The 18,256-nt window shown below is 41.2% G+C and overlaps 1 non-coding gene and 1 pseudogene across 1 annotated transcript; one reads left to right on the forward strand and one right to left on the reverse strand.

Moving 5' to 3' along the window:
* The window catches only part of LOC123492015, a 128,647-nt pseudogene that overhangs the window by 70,707 nt on the left and 39,684 nt on the right, over window positions 1–18,256 (forward strand).
* On the reverse strand, window positions 2,033–2,087 carry LOC121577477. Its single transcript, XR_006002628.1, has one exon. It is a non-coding gene; the product is annotated as a U7 small nuclear RNA (small nuclear RNA).

Raw genomic sequence — 18,256 nt, forward strand, 5'->3', positions numbered from 1 at the left:
ATTCTTAAAATAAAGTGGTAATCCTAAATGATCTAAGACAGAGAATTTTTACTAGGATTAAATGTCAGGAATTGTGAAAAACTGAGTTTAAATGTATTTGGCTAAGGTGTATGTAAACTTCCGACTTCAACTGTAGGTTCTCATAGACATCGCAGTAAATGTCCTCATTGTTCATGCAACTGGAGAAAAACCTGTTGTCTGCTACGTAAATGGCATATATTACGGTATTACAGTATCGTATTGGCCAATGCAATTTTAGGAAAGCAGTGTGAATCCCACCCCAGCAACTTCATTTTGGATACATATTTACTATACAGGGGATGCATTTGTTACATACAGATTTTTTTTAACTTACTGTGAAGTAAAATCATAATAGTCATCATCATAATAGTACATTACAGTATATATCATACTTTATATGTTTCTACTTTACAGACATACATTCTCATTATGTAGTTCTCAAAATCTGTAGTAGACAAACCAGTTTAAAATCTATAGGTTTATACCAAACGGTTTAGTGATGATCAATTGAGAGCATTCAGATTAAGTAATAGTCAAATGCATTTTAACAAATGAGAAGAGAATGATATCAAAAGTAAAGTGAGCATTGCATTATGAATGGCAATGACCTTATATGAACATGTATTGCAATGTGAAACGTTTTTCTAGATGAAACACTGATTAAGTTTGGTGAAAAAGTGACTAAGATTTTGTGTGTTGTACTTACGCAATCGAAAATGTGCTTAGAGCTTTGCAACAACTGGCATTTTGATGATCTGTTTTGAGTTTTATACTAAGATTTGTGAAAATGTACCAAATACTTGTGATAATTTTGCCAAAGAGATTGAAAAACTGTATCTACTTATTTATTTTGAATGCATATTTTACACTTTTCTTGCCTTTACCTGAAACTGTGAACTGATCCTATTTGGTCTGGACTTGTCTACTTGGGATTGGCAGCACATCATATTATTGGACAAACAAGGGGTGCTTTTAGTTTGATATCAGTATTTGGAGAGGAACACTATGAAGTTGGAACAGGGATGCCATAAATACAAACAAATACAAAGCAAGAGTGAACTCTTCCAACTTTGTATTGTGTTCTACACACAGTGCTGAGTGCTCTACACTCTAAAGTATGGGTAGACTTGGGGCGATGCTGGTGTTAAGTGAATACAGTATGGGAGAAAGGAACATCCTCCAGCCTGCTCTTCTCTCCTATGTTCCCAATAAAACAAAAACAAGCATCAGTGATTTATCGATCCATTCTAGCAGCCTGTGTCATCGCCTGTCTCATCAGCAGACACTGGAGAAATACTAATATATCAAACTCTATATCACTATATCACAGCTCCTATCCTGTGTGTGATGATTGCATGATGAAAGATCATTACTCTAAAGACTTTATGACTTAATTCCTCTCACTGTAAGGCTGAAGCCTGTCCCAGATCTGTATGTGTTTTATCCAACTGCTCTGAGTATCATTGTCTCTCTCTTCTCCCTCCTTCCTCCTCCTCTGCTCCCAGGATTAGTGCTGTCAGGAGAAGCTTCTGCCCTGTATTTATTGCCCTGCCTGTGGGTGTGAGGAGGGGAGGAGACGGGAAGGAGGGGAGCGTCCGTGACCCCCAGCCAGGCCCTGGTCCTGTTTGTCTCCGCTACATTCCTCCTGCTGCAGTGAAACAGTACTAACTAACTGCCATTGTGTTCGCAGAGACAGACTATCCCAAAAAATATATATACTATAGTACGCTATGGTATTAATACTTAACTTTACTGTAGTATTCTTTACTGTAGTTTTCACTGTTATGTTTTTGCGGAAAAAAACACTATAGTATGTAATGTAGTATACTACAGCATACTGTAGTATTTACAGTTGTTAACTATAGTATACATGATGTAGTAAAATAAAACTGTAGTATATACTATACTGTAGTGTTTCTGCAGACTCTATAGACCATATTGTAGTATTTACTGTAGTGGTTTTGTGGACATTACTGTAGTATATTTGTTTTATTATATTTGACATAGAAGGGGAGGCTTTCTCCTTCAGGAAACCTACTTGAGAAATACTAAAAGAGCAAATGCTTGCTAGCCTAAGTTAGTTAGCTAGTTAATGTGAGCCTACTAGGCTGCATCTAGGCTACATATTGAACTTCAATCGTCTCAGGCCAGTGGCACAATATATTAATTTATGGTTAGATCAGAATTGCCGTCATAATCATTGGCCTCTACAGAGAATTAAGTCAAAACCACAAGTCCAAATCCACATCTCCATCCATGGCTTAGGAAAGGGCCGATTTAGCAAGCTAGCTAGCTACTACAGGACATAAACACAAGCAGATCAGAAACAGACATGTTTGTCTGACAATGATGTTTTGCTTAGGATATGATTTGATTGGAATGAAGCCATATCCAAACTGGCCTCCCTTGGAGGGTGTTTTGCTGCGCCAGGACAAACCACAGTTGAGCTCAGCTCAATGCTGATTGGCTAATTCGGTTATAATTTTTTTATCGAGAGGCCAAATGCTTCCTGGCATCAATCAATCAAATGCTACGGCGGCAATATATTCCAGACAGCATCAGATACATGGGGTACACATACTGAGACAGAGGGGCGCTGTTTCCCTTGCTCGGATGATTTCTCCGGTGGGATTCAGCCACTTGCAAATTCATGGAAAATATTAATATTTTTTGATTGATCAAACATTTGGGGAAGCCTGGCTTCCCTTGGGATCCATGAATACATGCCACTGATCAAAATAAAGGTGTATTTATTCTCTTTCTTGTGATGTAGGTCTAAGTGTTGAGACGATGCATTAAATGCCCGATGGAGTTTTAGCATTCTTATAGATGCAACGAAAATACAATGTTTTCCACTGACCCATTTCTGCCATTACTGGGGTGTGTTTGACAGGTCATCATTCCGAGGTCGAAATGTTAACAGGAAAAAACGACAGGCACAAGCAACAGTACATTATGAAAGAGTCAAAGGAGTCAAATGAAAGCAATCAATCCAGCGAGATTTAAGTGACAAGTGGATTTTGCACCCCTCATACACAGGAAATGGATTGCTGAAAAAGACAGCTGGGCGGGGCATGCGTGTTGCTACTACTGTGAAAACGACTCAGTGTTTATGACTAATAGGGCTTATGGCAGTGAAGCACATGAACATGGTTAATCTGGGGTGGAGGTTGATGTTTCTCTGTGAAGTCTCAGGACTGTAATATGCTGTGATTGACAGCTCACCTGAGGGCTAGAGGACCAGGTATGCACCCCTCTCTCCCTCCCTCTCCCTCTCTCTCTCCACTTGCCCTTACGAAAAAAAACACACACATACAGTATATATATATATACAGTACCAGTCAAAAGTTTGGACACACCTACTCATTCCAGGGTTTTTCTTTATTTTTACTATTTTCTACATTGTAGAATAATAGTGAAGACATTAAAACTATGTTATAACGCATATGGAATCATGTTGTAACCAAAAAAGTGTTAAACAAATCAAAATATATGTTATATTTTAGATTGTTCAAAGTAGCCACACTTTGCCTTGATGACAGCTTTGCACACTCTTGACATTCTCTCAACCAGCTTCATGAGGTAGTCACCTGGAATGCATTTCAATAAACAGGTGTGCCTTGTTAAAAATGAATTTGTGGAATTACTTTCCTTCTTAATGCGTTTGAGCCAATCAGTTGTGTTGTGACAAGGTAGGGGTGGTATACAGAAGATAGCCCTATTTGGTAAAATACCAAGTCCATATTATGGCAAGAACAGCTCAAATAAGCAAAGAGAAATGACAGTCCATCATTACTTTAAGACATGAATGTCAGTCAATGCGGAACATTTCAAGAACTTTGAAAGTTTCTTCAAGTGCAGTCGCAAAAACCATCAAGCGGTATGATGAAACTGGCTCTCATGAGCACCGCCACAGGAAAGGAAGACCCAGAGTTACCTCTGCTGCAGAGGATAAATTCATTAGAGTTAACTGCACCTCAGATTGCAGCCCAAATAAATGCTTCAAAGAGTTCAAGTAACAGACACATCTCAACTGTTCAGAGGACACTGCATGAATCAGGCCTTCATGGTCGAATTGCTGCAAAGAAACACCTACTAAAGGACACCAATAAGAAGAATAGACTTGCTTGGGCCAAGAAACACGAGCAATGGACATTAGACCGGTGGAAATCTGTCCTTTGGTCTGATGAGTCCAAATTTCAGATTTTTGGTTCCAACCGCCGTCTCTTTGTGAGACGCAGACTAGATGAACGGATGATCTCCGCATGTGTGGTTCCCACCGTGAAGCATGGAGGAGGAGGTGTGATGGTGTGGAGGTGCTTTGCTGGTGACACTGTCAGTGATTTATTTAGCATTCAAGGCACACTTAACAAGCATGGCTACCACAGTATTCTGCAGCGATACGCAATCCCATCTGGTTTGCGCTTAGTGGGACTATAATTTTATTTTCAACAGGACAATGACCCAAAACACACCTCCAGGCTAGGCTGTGTAAGGGCTATTTGCCAAAGAAGGAGAGTGATGGAGTGCTGCATCAGATGACCTGGCCTCCACAATCACCCGACCTCAACCCAATTGAGATGGTTTGGGATGAGTTGGACCGCAGAGTGAGGGAAAAGCAGACAACAAGTACTCAGCATATGTGGGAACTCCTTCAAGACTGTTGGAAATGCATTCCAGGGGAAGCTGGTTGAGAGATTGCCAAGAGTGTGCAAAGCTGTTATCGAGGCAAAGGGTGGCTACTTTGAAGAATCTAAAATATGAAATATATTTTGATTTGTTTAACACTTTTTTGGTTACTACATGATTCCATGTGTTATTTCATAGCTTTGATGTCTTCACTATAATTCTACAATGTAGAAAATAGTAAACATAAAGAAAAACTCTTGAATGAGTAGGTGTGTCCAAACTTTTGACTGGTACTGTATATATATATATACACTACCGTTCAAAAGTTTGGGGTCACTTAGAAATGTCCTTGTTTTCAAAAGAAAAACAGTTTTTTTGTCCATTAAAAAACATCAAATTGATCAGAAATACAGTGTAGACATTGTTCATGTTGTAAATGGCTATTGTAGAAGGAAACGGCTGATTTATAATGGAATATCTACATAGGCGTACAGAGGCCCATTATCAGCAACCATCAGTCCTGTGTTCCAATAGCACGTTGTGTTTGCTAATCCAAGTTTATCATTTTAAAAGGATAATTAATCATTAGAAAACCTTTTTGCAATTATGTTAGCACAGCTGAAAACTGTTGTGCTGATTAAAGAAGTTGTTAATGTTTTAAATGGCTATTGCAGCTGGAAACTGCTTATTTTTCATGGATACTCAACTAGTCCCAAGAAGGCCAGTTGTATTGCTTCTTTAATCAGCACAACAGTTTTCAGCTGTGCTAACATAATTGCAAAAGGGTTTTCTAATGATCAATTAGCCTTTTAAAATGATAAACTTGGATTAGCAAACACAACGTGCCATTGGAACACAGGACTGATGGTTGCTGATAATGGGCCACCGTACGCCTATGTAGATATTCCATAAAAAATCAGCCATTTCCACCTACAATAGCCATTTACAACATTAACAATGTCTACACTGTATTTCTGATCAATTTGATGTTATTCTAATGGACAAAAAAAAATATTTTCTTTCAAAAACAAGGACATTTCAAAACTTTTGAACGGTAGTGTATATATATATATATACAGTTGAAGTCGGAAATGTACATACACTTGGGTTGGAGTCATTAAAACTAGTTTATCAATCACTCCACAACTTTCTTGTTAACAAACTATAGACACAAGTAATTTTTCCAACAATTGTTTACAGACAGATTATTTCACTTATAATTCACTGTATCACAATTCCAGTGGGTCAGAAGTTTACATACACTAAATTGACTGTGCCTTTAAACAGCTTGGAAAATTCCAGAAAATGATGTCATGGCTTTAGAAGCTTCTGATAGGCTAATTGGAGGTGTACCTATGGATGTATTTCAAGGCCTACCTTCAAACTCAGTGCCTCTTGGCTTGACAACATGGGAAAATCAAAATAAATCAGCCAAGACCTCAGAAAAAAATGGTAGACCTCCACAAGTCTGGTTCATCCTTGGAAGCATTTTCCAAACGCCTGAAGGTACCCCGTTCATCTGTACAAACAATAGTACGCAAGTATAAACACCATGGGACCACGCAGCCGTTATACCGCTCAGGAAGGAGACGCGTTCTGTCTCCTAGAGATGAACGTACTTTGGTGCGAAAAGTACAAAATCAATCCCAGAACAACAGCAAAGGACCTTGTGAAGATGCTGGAGGAAACAGGTACAAAAGTATCTACATCCACAGTAAAACGAGTCCTATATCGACATAACCTGAAAGGCCGTTCAGCAAGGAAGAAGCCACTGCTCCAAAACCACCATAAAAAAGCCAGACTACGGTTTGCAACTGCACATGGGGACAAAGATCGTACTTTGGTCTGATGAAACAAACATAGAACTGTTTGGCCATAATGACCATCGTCATGTTTGGAGGAAAAAGGGGGTAGCTTGCAAGCCGAAGAACACCATCCAAACCGTGAAACACGGAGGTGGCAGCATCATGCTGTGGGGGTGCTTTGCTGCAGGAGGGACTGGTGCACTTCACAAAATAGATGGCATCATGAGGAAGGAAAATTATGTGGATATATTGAAGCAACATCTCAAGACATCAGTCAGGAAGTTAAAGCTTGGTCGCAAATGTATCTTCCAAATGGACAATGACCCCAAGCATACTTCCAAAGTTGTGGCAAAGTGGCTTAAGGACAACAAAGTCAAAGAATTGGAGTAGCCATCACAAAGTCCTGACCTCAACCCTATAGAACATTTGTGGGCAGAACTGAAAAAGCATGTGAGAGCAAGGAGGCCTACAAACCTGACTCCGTTACACTAGCTCTGTCAGGAGGAACGGGCCAAAATTCACCCAACTTATTGTGGGAAGCTTGTGGAAGACTACCCGAAACATTTAACCTAAGTTAAACAATTTAAAGGCAATGCTACAAAATTCTAATTGAGTGTATGTAAACTTCTGACCCACTGGGAATGTGATGAAAGAAATAAAAGCTGAAATAAATCATTCTTTCCACTATTATTCTGACATTTCGCATTCTTAAAATAAAGTGGTGATCATAACTGACCTAAGACAGGGAATTTTTACTAGGATTAAATGTCAGGAATTGTGAAAAACTGAGTTTAAATGTATTTGGCTAAGGTGTATGTAAACTTCCAACTTCAACTGTATATGTATATTAACCTTTATTTAAACAGGGAGTCACCATTGAGACCAGGGTCTATTTCGCAAGGGAGCCCTGCACATACAATTCATAGACAAAATCAAATTAAAATGCATTGATTTCATGTGAAACCATGTGTTTTTGGAACACTTCACATGTGATTATATTTCACATGATGTTTCACGTGTGGAATTTCACGTGATCACATAACCTTTCACGTGGATTCATATTTTCATGAGGTTTCACAGGGGATGCCCTGCAAACAAAAGATTTGTCATGATAGACACACACAGTGCTGTAAACATAGTGTTTTCAACGTACATATTTGACTACATTGTGTATGTTTATTTATACAGTAATTATTATTTAACATGTCCTTACCTGGGATTTGAACTCACAACTCACAACATTCCGATCATCCTGCTACGCCATCTTGTCTGTGTCAGTAATTGATTTCATCTGTATTCCTAGACTTTGGACTTCAAATTAAATCTCAGCTTTGTTAAAAATACACTCAAGAAAAACAATTCTATTTGTCATAGTGATTTGGGAGTACCAATAAAACAGAAGATCTTCAAGTTTTAATGTCACATGCACAAGTACAGTGAAATGGCTTTCTTGCAAGCTCTAAACCCAACAATGCTGTAATCAATATGAATGTAGTACTAAAAATAACAAAAGGTAGAACAAAATGTATGTGCATGTTATGTGTTTGAGCAAATTAAGTGAGTGTGTGTGTGTGTGTGTGTGTGTTGGAGTGTCAGTGTTCAACTCAGATAGTCCATGTAGCCATTTTGTTAGCTATTTAGCAGTCTTATGGCTTGGGGATGGAAGCTGTTCAGGAGCTTGTTGGTGTCAGACTTGATGCACTAGTACCGCTTGCCGTGTGGAAGCAGAGAGAACAGTCTATGGCTTGGGTAGCTGGAGTCTGTAATGATTTTCCAGGCCTTCATTTCACACTGTCTGATATAGAGGTCCTGGATGGCAGAGAGCTCGGCCCCAGTGATGTACTGGGCTATCCAGCCTCTGTAGCTCCATGTGATCGAGGGCAGTGCTATTGCCATACCAAGCAGTGAAGCAGCCAGTCAATATGCTCTAAATGGTGCAGCTGTATCACTTTTATGAGGATTTGAGGGCCCATGCCAAACCTTTTCAACCTCCTGAGGGGGAAGAGGTTCTGTCGCGCCTTCTTCACGACTGTGCGCGCGTGTAGACCATTTTAAGTCCTACTTGGACACCAAGGAACTTGAAGCTCTCGACCCGCTCCACTGCAGCCCCGTTGATGTGGGCCTGCTCGACCCCCCCCCTTTCCTGTAGTCGACAATCAGCTCCTTGGTCTTACTGATGTTGAGGGAGAGGTTGTTGTCCCAGCACCACACTGCCAGGCCACTGACCTCCTCCTTGTAGGCGATCTCATTGTTGCTGGTGATCAGGCCTACTAACGTTGTGTCTTCAGCAAACTTGATGATGGTGTTGGAGTTGTGCGTGGCCATGCAGTCGTGGGTGAACAGGGAGTACAGGAGGGGACTAAGCACACATGTGGGTCCCCCGTTTTGAATGTCAGCATGGTAGGGGTCATGTTGCCTACCCTCACAACCTAGGGTCGGCCCGTCAGGAAGTTCAGGATCCAGTTGCAGAGGGAGGTGTTCATTCCCAGGGTCCTAAGTTTGGTGATGAGCTTGGAGGGGACAATTGTGTTGAACGCTGAGCTGTAGTCAATGAACAGCATTCCCACATAGGTATTCCTCTTATCTAGGTGGGTGAGAGCATTGTGGAGTGCAATTGAGATTGCATCGTCTATGGATCTGTTGGGGCGGTATGCAAATTGGAGTGGGTCTAGGGTGTCTGGGATGATGGAGTTGATGTGTGCCATAACCAGCCTTTCAAAGCACGTCATGATTACAGATGTGAGTGCTACAGAGCGGTCCTCTGGGTCTGTGGGGTCCCTCACGGCACAGTGTTGTTTTTTGTCGAAGTGTGCATGAAATGCATTGAGTACGTCTGGTAGAGAGGCATCATTGGACAGATCACGGCTGGGTCTTCCTATGTAATCCGTAATGGACTGTAGCCCCTGCCACATGCGGCACGCGAAGGAGCCCGTGTAATATGATTCCACCTTATTCCTATATTGTCCTTTTGCTCGTTTGATGACTCTGTTGAGGTCATAGCGGGACTTCTATTACTTGTTCCTGTCCTCAGTCATAGCCTAAGGGTTGTCTGCAATTGCCCTGTGTGCGGTAGCCCTATCCTTTAGCTTCAACCTCTGTCTTAATCCAGGGCTTTTAATTGGGAAGCAGCGAACCTTCACTGTGGGGACAACATCGCCGATGCATTTCCTAATGAATGGTGGTTAGCTCGTTGATGTTATCGGCGGAGCATCTTCACTAGCAATGCAGTCCTGTAGCACAACCTTTGATATAATATGCCCCACCAACATTAGACAACTATACAGGAAACCCTAATTTTGCTGAAATAAGTAAATGACAGAATAGTCAGAGTAATGGATAACAAAAATAGCAGCGCAGATGGCACTCTCTTGCTAAGTGCAGAGATGTATTATAGACTTTGTGGCGCAGCAGAAAGATCAGCGTACCTCAAATCTAGAGGTTGTGAAATCAAATCTCAGGTGGAGTCATATTTTAGCTGAACAGCGATAATACATGAAATGTCACGTGAAGTGTTCCAAAAACACATTTTGACATGATTTCACATGTGAAATGTCACATTAGAAGTGCCCCCCCCAAAAAAAAAATTGCGCATGAAGTGTTCCAAAAGCACGTAATTTTCCACATGTGAAATCATGTGGTTCAACATGTGATAACAGGAAACTACTACACTGTTAGCCATTACTGTTAATTTTGTGGTAAATGTTACAGTCATTATACAGTAAATGTCTACAGTAATAGGATAATGTATTAGTGTTTTGCAATATATTTACTGTCAATCGCAATGCACTTGGGTCCTTTTTGGCCCATCCTGCAAATTAACTTGGCATGCCTCATTTGCAATTGCATTTAAACTTATAGCATAGCACAGAATCCTGCACTTTTATACTAAGTTACCGGCTACTGAGCTGCGGTGAAAATAGTGGAAGCAACTTTTAATGTATTTCTACATCTGAACTGCATTATTTACAGTAAATATACAACAACGAAATGTATTCAGGAACTACACACAAATTCCAATTCTAATTAAATTATTTTCAATACTGGATTTCCTGAATTTCCTGGTTTGCCACCAGGTCTGTAGCCATGACAGAGATCGGCCGCAGATTTATTGGCAAGAATACATTTTAATGCACTTTGTTAAAATTCAATAAGTGTGTAATTACAACACCAAATAAAAAGTAGCAGCGCTCAAGGACACTTGACATTAAGGCCTAGATTCATTCAGATCAATAGTGAACGCGGTAGCTGACACCCGCATGGCTGGTGTTTTGGCAGTGTCAGAGGTGTAACTGTGTTAGAGCTGTCAAATTGTTGAGCAGCTGCTCATGTGGTCATTGTCACATCTACATCGAGGTGTAGATTACATATCACATTCCAGTGTTCCAACTTGTAAGCAAGGCTGCATGGGATTTCTCTTGATGCAGCTCTGTGCAGCCAATGGCAATTTTCACTTCAGGTATAATGTCAGGAGACGCTTGTGGGTTTGTCAGCCCTAACGCAATTCCACCTCCATCACAACTGCTAGCGCGGATCTGATAGAATCTAGCCCTAAGTGTGCATAAATGCTCTAGAGATTTGAACTTGCAACCTTTTGGTCTGGAGTGCTTAATGTCTTACCAGTGCCACCAGATGGTTATTTGTTACCAAGAACATACTGTATCTCCACACTCTCAAAAATAAGAGTACAGGTACGGTACAGTGTTGTTCCATGGTGTAAAAAAAGTAAAAGGTACACATAAGGTAACTTCAGAGGTATACCTACAGGAACTCACATGGTACTGGTTGGTACCATTTAAGGTACATGTGCGGATAATGTAGTATAATGGTACATTTCTCTACCCAATATATTAAATATAAAGTTGCGTTCGTAACCATGTGGAGGAGGGAACTTATCAGTTGTGAAGTTGTTCATGTGCTTTGAAATCATTTGGAAATGCCAATTGGCTAATGGCCAAGCTGCATCAACCATAAACAAAAAGTACAGCTATAATGCTTGAAAAAAAATTATAGAGTTCAAAAACCATATTAATAGATACCTTTTTATAAACAATGTGATGATAGACATATTTCCCACTAGTAATTACCAGTTGGATGGCCGTTCAAGTGGATTTTTCCCAGTAATATGTGGTAAATTCCCAACTCCCACTTGGTTAAGAACTCAGCATTAGGTACGATTATTACTGCACTTTGAAATGTAGGTGGGGGAAATGTGCTGGCGGGGACTCATTAGCATATTGGAGGCATGGTCTAAAATATATTGTATTTGTGCCCACCGTCAGTGGAAATGTTGTACCAGTTTAAGTGGTTTATGTGCATGTTGTCAGCTAGTGATGTTACATTTGATACCAGAGCACTGTGGCATGTGTGGAAATCGCTAAGCAGTTTACTTTGAAGCAGTGTGCCGATACTTGTATCACTTTATCAGAAACACGTGATCAATGATTTCGGAAGCGTTGTTTTGTCAAATGACCACCTGATTGGTTTGGTATTGGTTTCGGTAGAAGACAAAAAGGCTACCCTGCACACGCGCTATGTGCGACGTCATCTATAATAATTTGGCTCTTCTGAAATATTTTGACCAGCAGGTGCCACTAGTGTACAACGTGTTGATCAAACCCTTGAGTAATTAACCTATTTTTGACACAATTGGCTGGAAATGCTCAATGCTTCATGAAGCTTAGTTTCCCCATCACTATTGTCAACAGAAGAGTCAGTGAAGGCACAGTAGGTTATTGGAAAGATTGCTAGTGGCAGCAAATGTCCTGTGACTTTTACAATAACTTACAGGCAAGTAGTTCCCAATTAAGAAATTATAAATTCACAACAATAAGTTGCCATTTACCTTTTACTGCAGTGGGCTAAATCAGGGTCACACAGAGTGTTTATTGGTAGTCTTAAAAAAATCTACTTTAAACAAAAGTGTACACTTCACACACATGGTTTTAGGTTTAAAAAAAGAAGACACCTGTACCATGTCAGATATAGAGTTGAAATGTATTCCATTTTGAGTTTGCATCCCAATAATACACTTTATATACATCACAGAAAAGTGAAATATAACAAAACCGTTTGACATAGAAACACTGGATATTCGGCATAAAAAAAAGAAGAAACGTTTATGAATTATGAAAAATATAAATAACCTTCCACCCATGAGGCCACTAGAGGGTTATTTGGTCAATTGACTGCAGAAAAGGGCTACATTACTGGAAAATGCACAATAACCGCTTCACACTGCAGCTCATTACTGACAATGTTTGCAGAACAGACAGCGTCAAAGGATGTGCTCTACTTGCATGGGCATAACAATCAAACACTTAAACTGCTACAAAACTTCCACCGACAGATGGCACAAATACATATACAGTGAGGGAACATTTTATTTGATCCCCTGCCGATTTTGTACGTTTGCCCACTGACAAAGAAATGATCAGTCTATAATTTTAATGGTAGGTTTATTTGAACAGTGAGAGACAGAATAACAACAAAAAAATCCAGAAAAACGCATGTCAAAAATGTTATAAATCTATTTGCATTTTAATGAGGGTAATAAGTATTTGACCCCTCTGCAAAACATGACTTAGTACTTGGTGGCAAAACCCTTGTTGGCAATCACAGAGGCAAAACCCTTGTTGGCCACCAGGTTTGCACACATCTCAGGAGGGATTTTGTCCCACTCCTCTTTGCAGATCTTCTCCAAGTCATTAAGGTTTCGAGGCTGACGTTTGGCAACTCGAACCAAAAAAGACTAAAAATTATTTGTTTCTAAATGACATTTGATACCCGGATTTTCACATGTGCTGAAATGTTGTCACGTGTAATGTCATAGTATCACATGTTGAAATTTTGCATTCCCATGTTGTCACATTTCTTTCACGAGATTGTGTTTTCACTAGCTCACATGTTGTCACGTGTAGTTTCATGTTATCATATGTTGAAATGTTGCATCCCCATGTTGTCACATTTATTTCACATACATTTCACATTAGATCATGTTCTTACGTGCTCACATGTTGTCACGTGTAGTTTTATGTTATCATGTTGCTTCACGACACTTGTTATCACATTAACTTCACATTAAATCACATGTGCAATTCATGTGGTTTTTCCGTAAGGGTGGGTTAACATCTGATAGGTGCTGACAGTCAAAGCCCTGCAAAGACTCCTCTGGTTATCTGGATGTGTATGCAGAGAAAGAGAGGGAAAGAAAAAGACAGAGAGAGAGAGAGAGAGAGAGAGAGAGAGAGAGATTTAAGGAGGAAGAGGGGAAGGGAGGAAGAGATAGAGAGAGAATCCACGTTTCAGTGTGTGTACGTGTGTGTGTTGAATCACTGTGTTTGTGTGTGTGTGTGTGTGTGTGTGTGTGTGTGTGTGTGTGTGTACAGTAGATCACTGATAGCTCCTGTGCCAGTGTCTGGGAGGTATGATTGCTGACAGACGAACGTCTCCAGTTGTGTTTATATTAGACACACACAAAGTACAGTGACGGTTAACTGTTCTCTGACTACCTCTGTGGTTACACACACTGTCTGCAGGCGCTGTAAGGATGGGCACTGAGGGATGACGTGGGCAAGAGGGAGAGATAAAAAGAGTGCAAGGAGAGAGAAGAGGGGAAGAGAGAAGAAATATGAGGGAAATATAGATGAGAAAGAGATAGAGATCCTCAGAACAGCGTTTGAATCAAAACGCTGCTGTGGCCAATCACCCTGCCCCTGGGCCTTGTCCCCTCCTCTCACAGGTGTAACAAACACAAGGTGACTGCAGTCTGACAATGCTGTGAGGATAGTCTCTTCCTCTGACATAATCCCCTCCCCTCTCCTACCCCTGTATTTGCTGAATTCATAATGGGAGCACTTCTATATTGTAGTTAGTAGAAGGTGTATGTGATATACAGTACATACTGTTTGTAGAGTTTGAGTTGACTCCTGGGGGTTCTCTAGATAGTGGGCTGAACCAACATTAATGTATTTTATGGTCATTGGGGATCCTAGGTTAACCTTTTAGAATAGAAAGATGCAAAACACCATATTTTGTGTAGTATAGTGCACCTAACCTGATATCTGGTGTTTGGAGGGTCTTTGAATGTAAACCCAATGTAAGTGTTCTGATACGTTGAATGTAGACTGAACAAAAATATAAACGCAACATGCAAAGTGTTGGTCCCATGTTTCATGTGGGGAGGGAATGGCCGGCAGGGATGTAGCTCAGTTGATAGAGCATGGTGTTTGCAACGCCAGGGTTGTGGGTTCGATTCCCACGGGGGGCCAGTATAAAAAAAAAATGTATTCACTAACTGTAAGTCGCTCTGGATAAGAGCGTCTGCTAAATGACTATAATGTAAATGTAAATGAGCTAAAATAAAAGATCCCAGAGATTTTCCATAAGCACAAAAAGCTTATTTCTCTCAAATTACATTTTACATTTACGTCATCTAGCAGACGCTCTTATCCAGAGCGACTTACAAATTGGTGCATTCACCTTATAGCCAGTGGGATAACCACTTTACAATGTTTTTTTTGTTGTGTTTTTTTTGGGGGGAGGGGTAGAAGGATTACTTTATCCTATCCCAGGTATTCCTTAAAGAGGTGGGGTTTCAAATGTCTCCGGAAGGTGGTGAGTGACTCCGCTGTCCTGGCGTCGTGAGGGAGCTTGTTCCACCATTGGGGTGCCAGAGCAGCGAACAGTTTTGACTGGGCTGAGCGGGAACTATGCTTCCGCAGAGGTAGGGGAGCCAGCAGGCCAGAGGTGGATGAACGCAATGCCCTCGTTTGGGTGTAGGGACTGATCAGAGCCTGAAGGTACGGAGGTGCCGTTCCCCTCACAGCTCCGTAGGCAAGCACCATTGTCTTGTAGCAGATGCGAGCTTCAACTGGAAGCCAGTGGAGTGTGCGGAGGAGCGGGGTGACGTGAGAGAACTTGGGAAGGTTGAACACCAGACGGGCTGCAGCATTCTGGATGAGTTGTAGGGGTTTAATGGCACAGGCAGGGAGCCCAGCCAACAGCGAGTTGCAGTAATCCAGATGGGAAATGACAAGTGCCTGGATTAGGACCTGTGCCGCTTCCTGTGTAAGGCAGGGTCGTACTCTCCGAATGTTGTAGAGCATGAACCTACAGGATCGGGTCACCGCCTTGATGTTAGCGGAGAACGACAGGGTGTTGTCCAGGGTCACGCCAAGGCTCTTCGCACTCTGGGAGGATGTTGTGCGCAAATGTGTTTACATCCCTGTTAATGAGCATTTCTCCTTTGACAAGATAATCCATCCACCTGACAGGTGTGGCATAACAAGAAGCTGATTAAATAACATGATCATTACACAGATGCACCTTGTGCTGGGGACAATAAAAGGCCACTCTAAAATGTGCAGTTTCATCACACAACATAATGCCACAGATGTTTCAAGTTTTGCGGGAGCGTACAATTGGCATGCTGACTGCAGGAATGTCCACCAGAGCTGTTGCCAGAGAATTTAATGTTCATTTCTCGACCATAAGCCACCTCTTACATCGTTTTAGAGAATTTAGCAGTGCGTGCAACCGGCCTCACAACCGCAGATAACGTGTAACCACGCCAGCCCAGGACCTCCACATCCGGCTTCTTCACCGGCGTGATTGTCTGAGACCAGCCAACCGGACAGCTGATGAAACTGTGGGTTTGCACAACTGAAGAATTTCTGCACAAACTGTCAGAAACCGTCTCAGGGAAGCTCATCTGCATGCTCGTCGTTCTCACTAGGGTTTTGACCTGACTGCAGTTCGGTGTCGTAACCGACTTCAGTGGGCAACTGCTCACCTTCGATGGCCACTGGCACGCTGGAGAAGTGTGTTCTTCATGGATTTATCCATGGCAGATGGTGTTGTGTGGGCGAGCGGTTTGCTGATGTCAATGTTGTGAACAGAGTGCTCCATTGTGGAGGTGGGGTTATGGTATGAGCAGGCATAAGCTACAGACAACGAACACAATTGTATTTTATCGATGGCAATTGGAATGCACAGAGACACCTTGACGAGATCCTGAGGCCATTGTTGTACCATTCATCCGCCGCCATCGCCTCATGTTTCAGCATGATAATGCACGGCCCCATGTCGCAAGGATCTGTACACAATTAAAGCTGAAAATGTCCCAGTTCTTCCATGGCCTGCATACTCCCCAGACATGTCACCCATTGAGCATGTTTGGGATGCCCTGGATCGACGTGTACGACAGTGTGTTCCAGTTCCTGCCAATATCCAGCAACTTTGCACAGCCATTGAAGAGGAGTGGGACAACATTCCACAGGCCACAATCAACAGCCTGATCAACTCTATGTGAAGGAGATGTGTCGCGCTGCATGGGGCAAATGGTGGTCACACCAGATACTGACTGGTTTGCTGATCCACACCCCTACCTTTTTTTATTAAAGGTATCTGTGACCAACAGACGCATATCTGTATTCACAGTTATGTGAAATCCATAGATTAGGGACTAATGAATTTATTTCAATTGACTTGATGTCCTTATTTGAACTGTAACTCAGTCAAATCTTTGAAATTGTTGTATGTTGCATTTACATTTTTGTTAAGTGTATTTCAAAAACGAATGGAAGTACTCTGAAACACCCAGTGGTTTTTCAATCTGAATAATTGTATTTTTAAGAGAGTGTTTCAGTGCATGTAAAAGGCACCATCAAAACACAAAAATAAGGTTTTGTCAGACTGTTGCTCATACAATCAAATTGTTTCACCTTTCAAATGATTTATAGCATACATATTGATTGATGATGATTTTTTTGTCAATATTTTGATTAACATTTTAAAGAAGACACTGGGAATTGAAAACTTTTCCTAGGGTAGACTTTGGCACTAACTGAAGGCTACAGTTGCCAGGCCCATTGTGAGATTATAAATATTGTTACAATCAAAATGTTTCGAGCTATGTAAGTCATAGCAGAGTTAACATGTGTAAAGTGGGCCATCACAGGTATTCATGTGAGAAGGTGTATGTGAACCTGTGTCTCCTGCTTGTCAAAACACTGCCTTAGTCCACTCAGACAGTTCTCAGGAGTGAACTGTTGTCCTGAACCACCCTTGTTACACAGAATGCATAGGGCCAGATTCAGACAAGTAGACCTAAGTCCATGTTAAATCAACTTATCTCAAGTCTGAAAGGGCCTAGGGAGAAAGTTATTTCTGAAACTCAATATTACATACATTTGTATCCGTGCTTTGTTTAGACAGATTACAAACAGGAGGCGACAGAGAAGGAGTGAAAGTTGGACAGGCAGAAGTAGGAATTGAACCCCTGAGGCAGTAAGATGGCAAATTTTTTCTGAATTTGACCCACTCAACCACACAGCCACGTACCGTGCAAGGAACTTGGGCACCAATATCAGAAGACAAATGTTTAAATTAATGGAAAAATGTGAACTTCAAATTCCCCCAGTCTGAGGCATGGAGGTGGAGAGAGGGCATTCGTGGCAGGTGTGCGCTCTAACAAACTCTTTGGTGAAATGTAAAAACAGGCAAGTTTGTGGGCGCCTCCCCTGTATTTGGCTCCTTCACGAACTCAGTCAGGTGATAGCACACCGAACGCTCAGATGAAACTTTACAAAACAATCCAAGAAAGTATGAGTCAATGAAAACGTGAGAAAAAAATGTTATCACATTTAAGACGGAAACAGAAAAGGAATTTACTCAACAAGAACATTTGTTTTGTGTAGCATTTCAGCTGCTAATGTTAATAGTCCAAGTCAAACAGCCATTTTGAATTATTGACCAGTTTTCATGATGCTACATGTAAGTTGCCATTGTTTGCATCTTTCCTG

This window comes from Coregonus clupeaformis, chromosome 11 (assembly GCF_020615455.1).
Source record: "Coregonus clupeaformis isolate EN_2021a chromosome 11, ASM2061545v1, whole genome shotgun sequence".
In the NCBI taxonomy this organism is placed as follows: domain Eukaryota; kingdom Metazoa; phylum Chordata; class Actinopteri; order Salmoniformes; family Salmonidae; genus Coregonus; species Coregonus clupeaformis.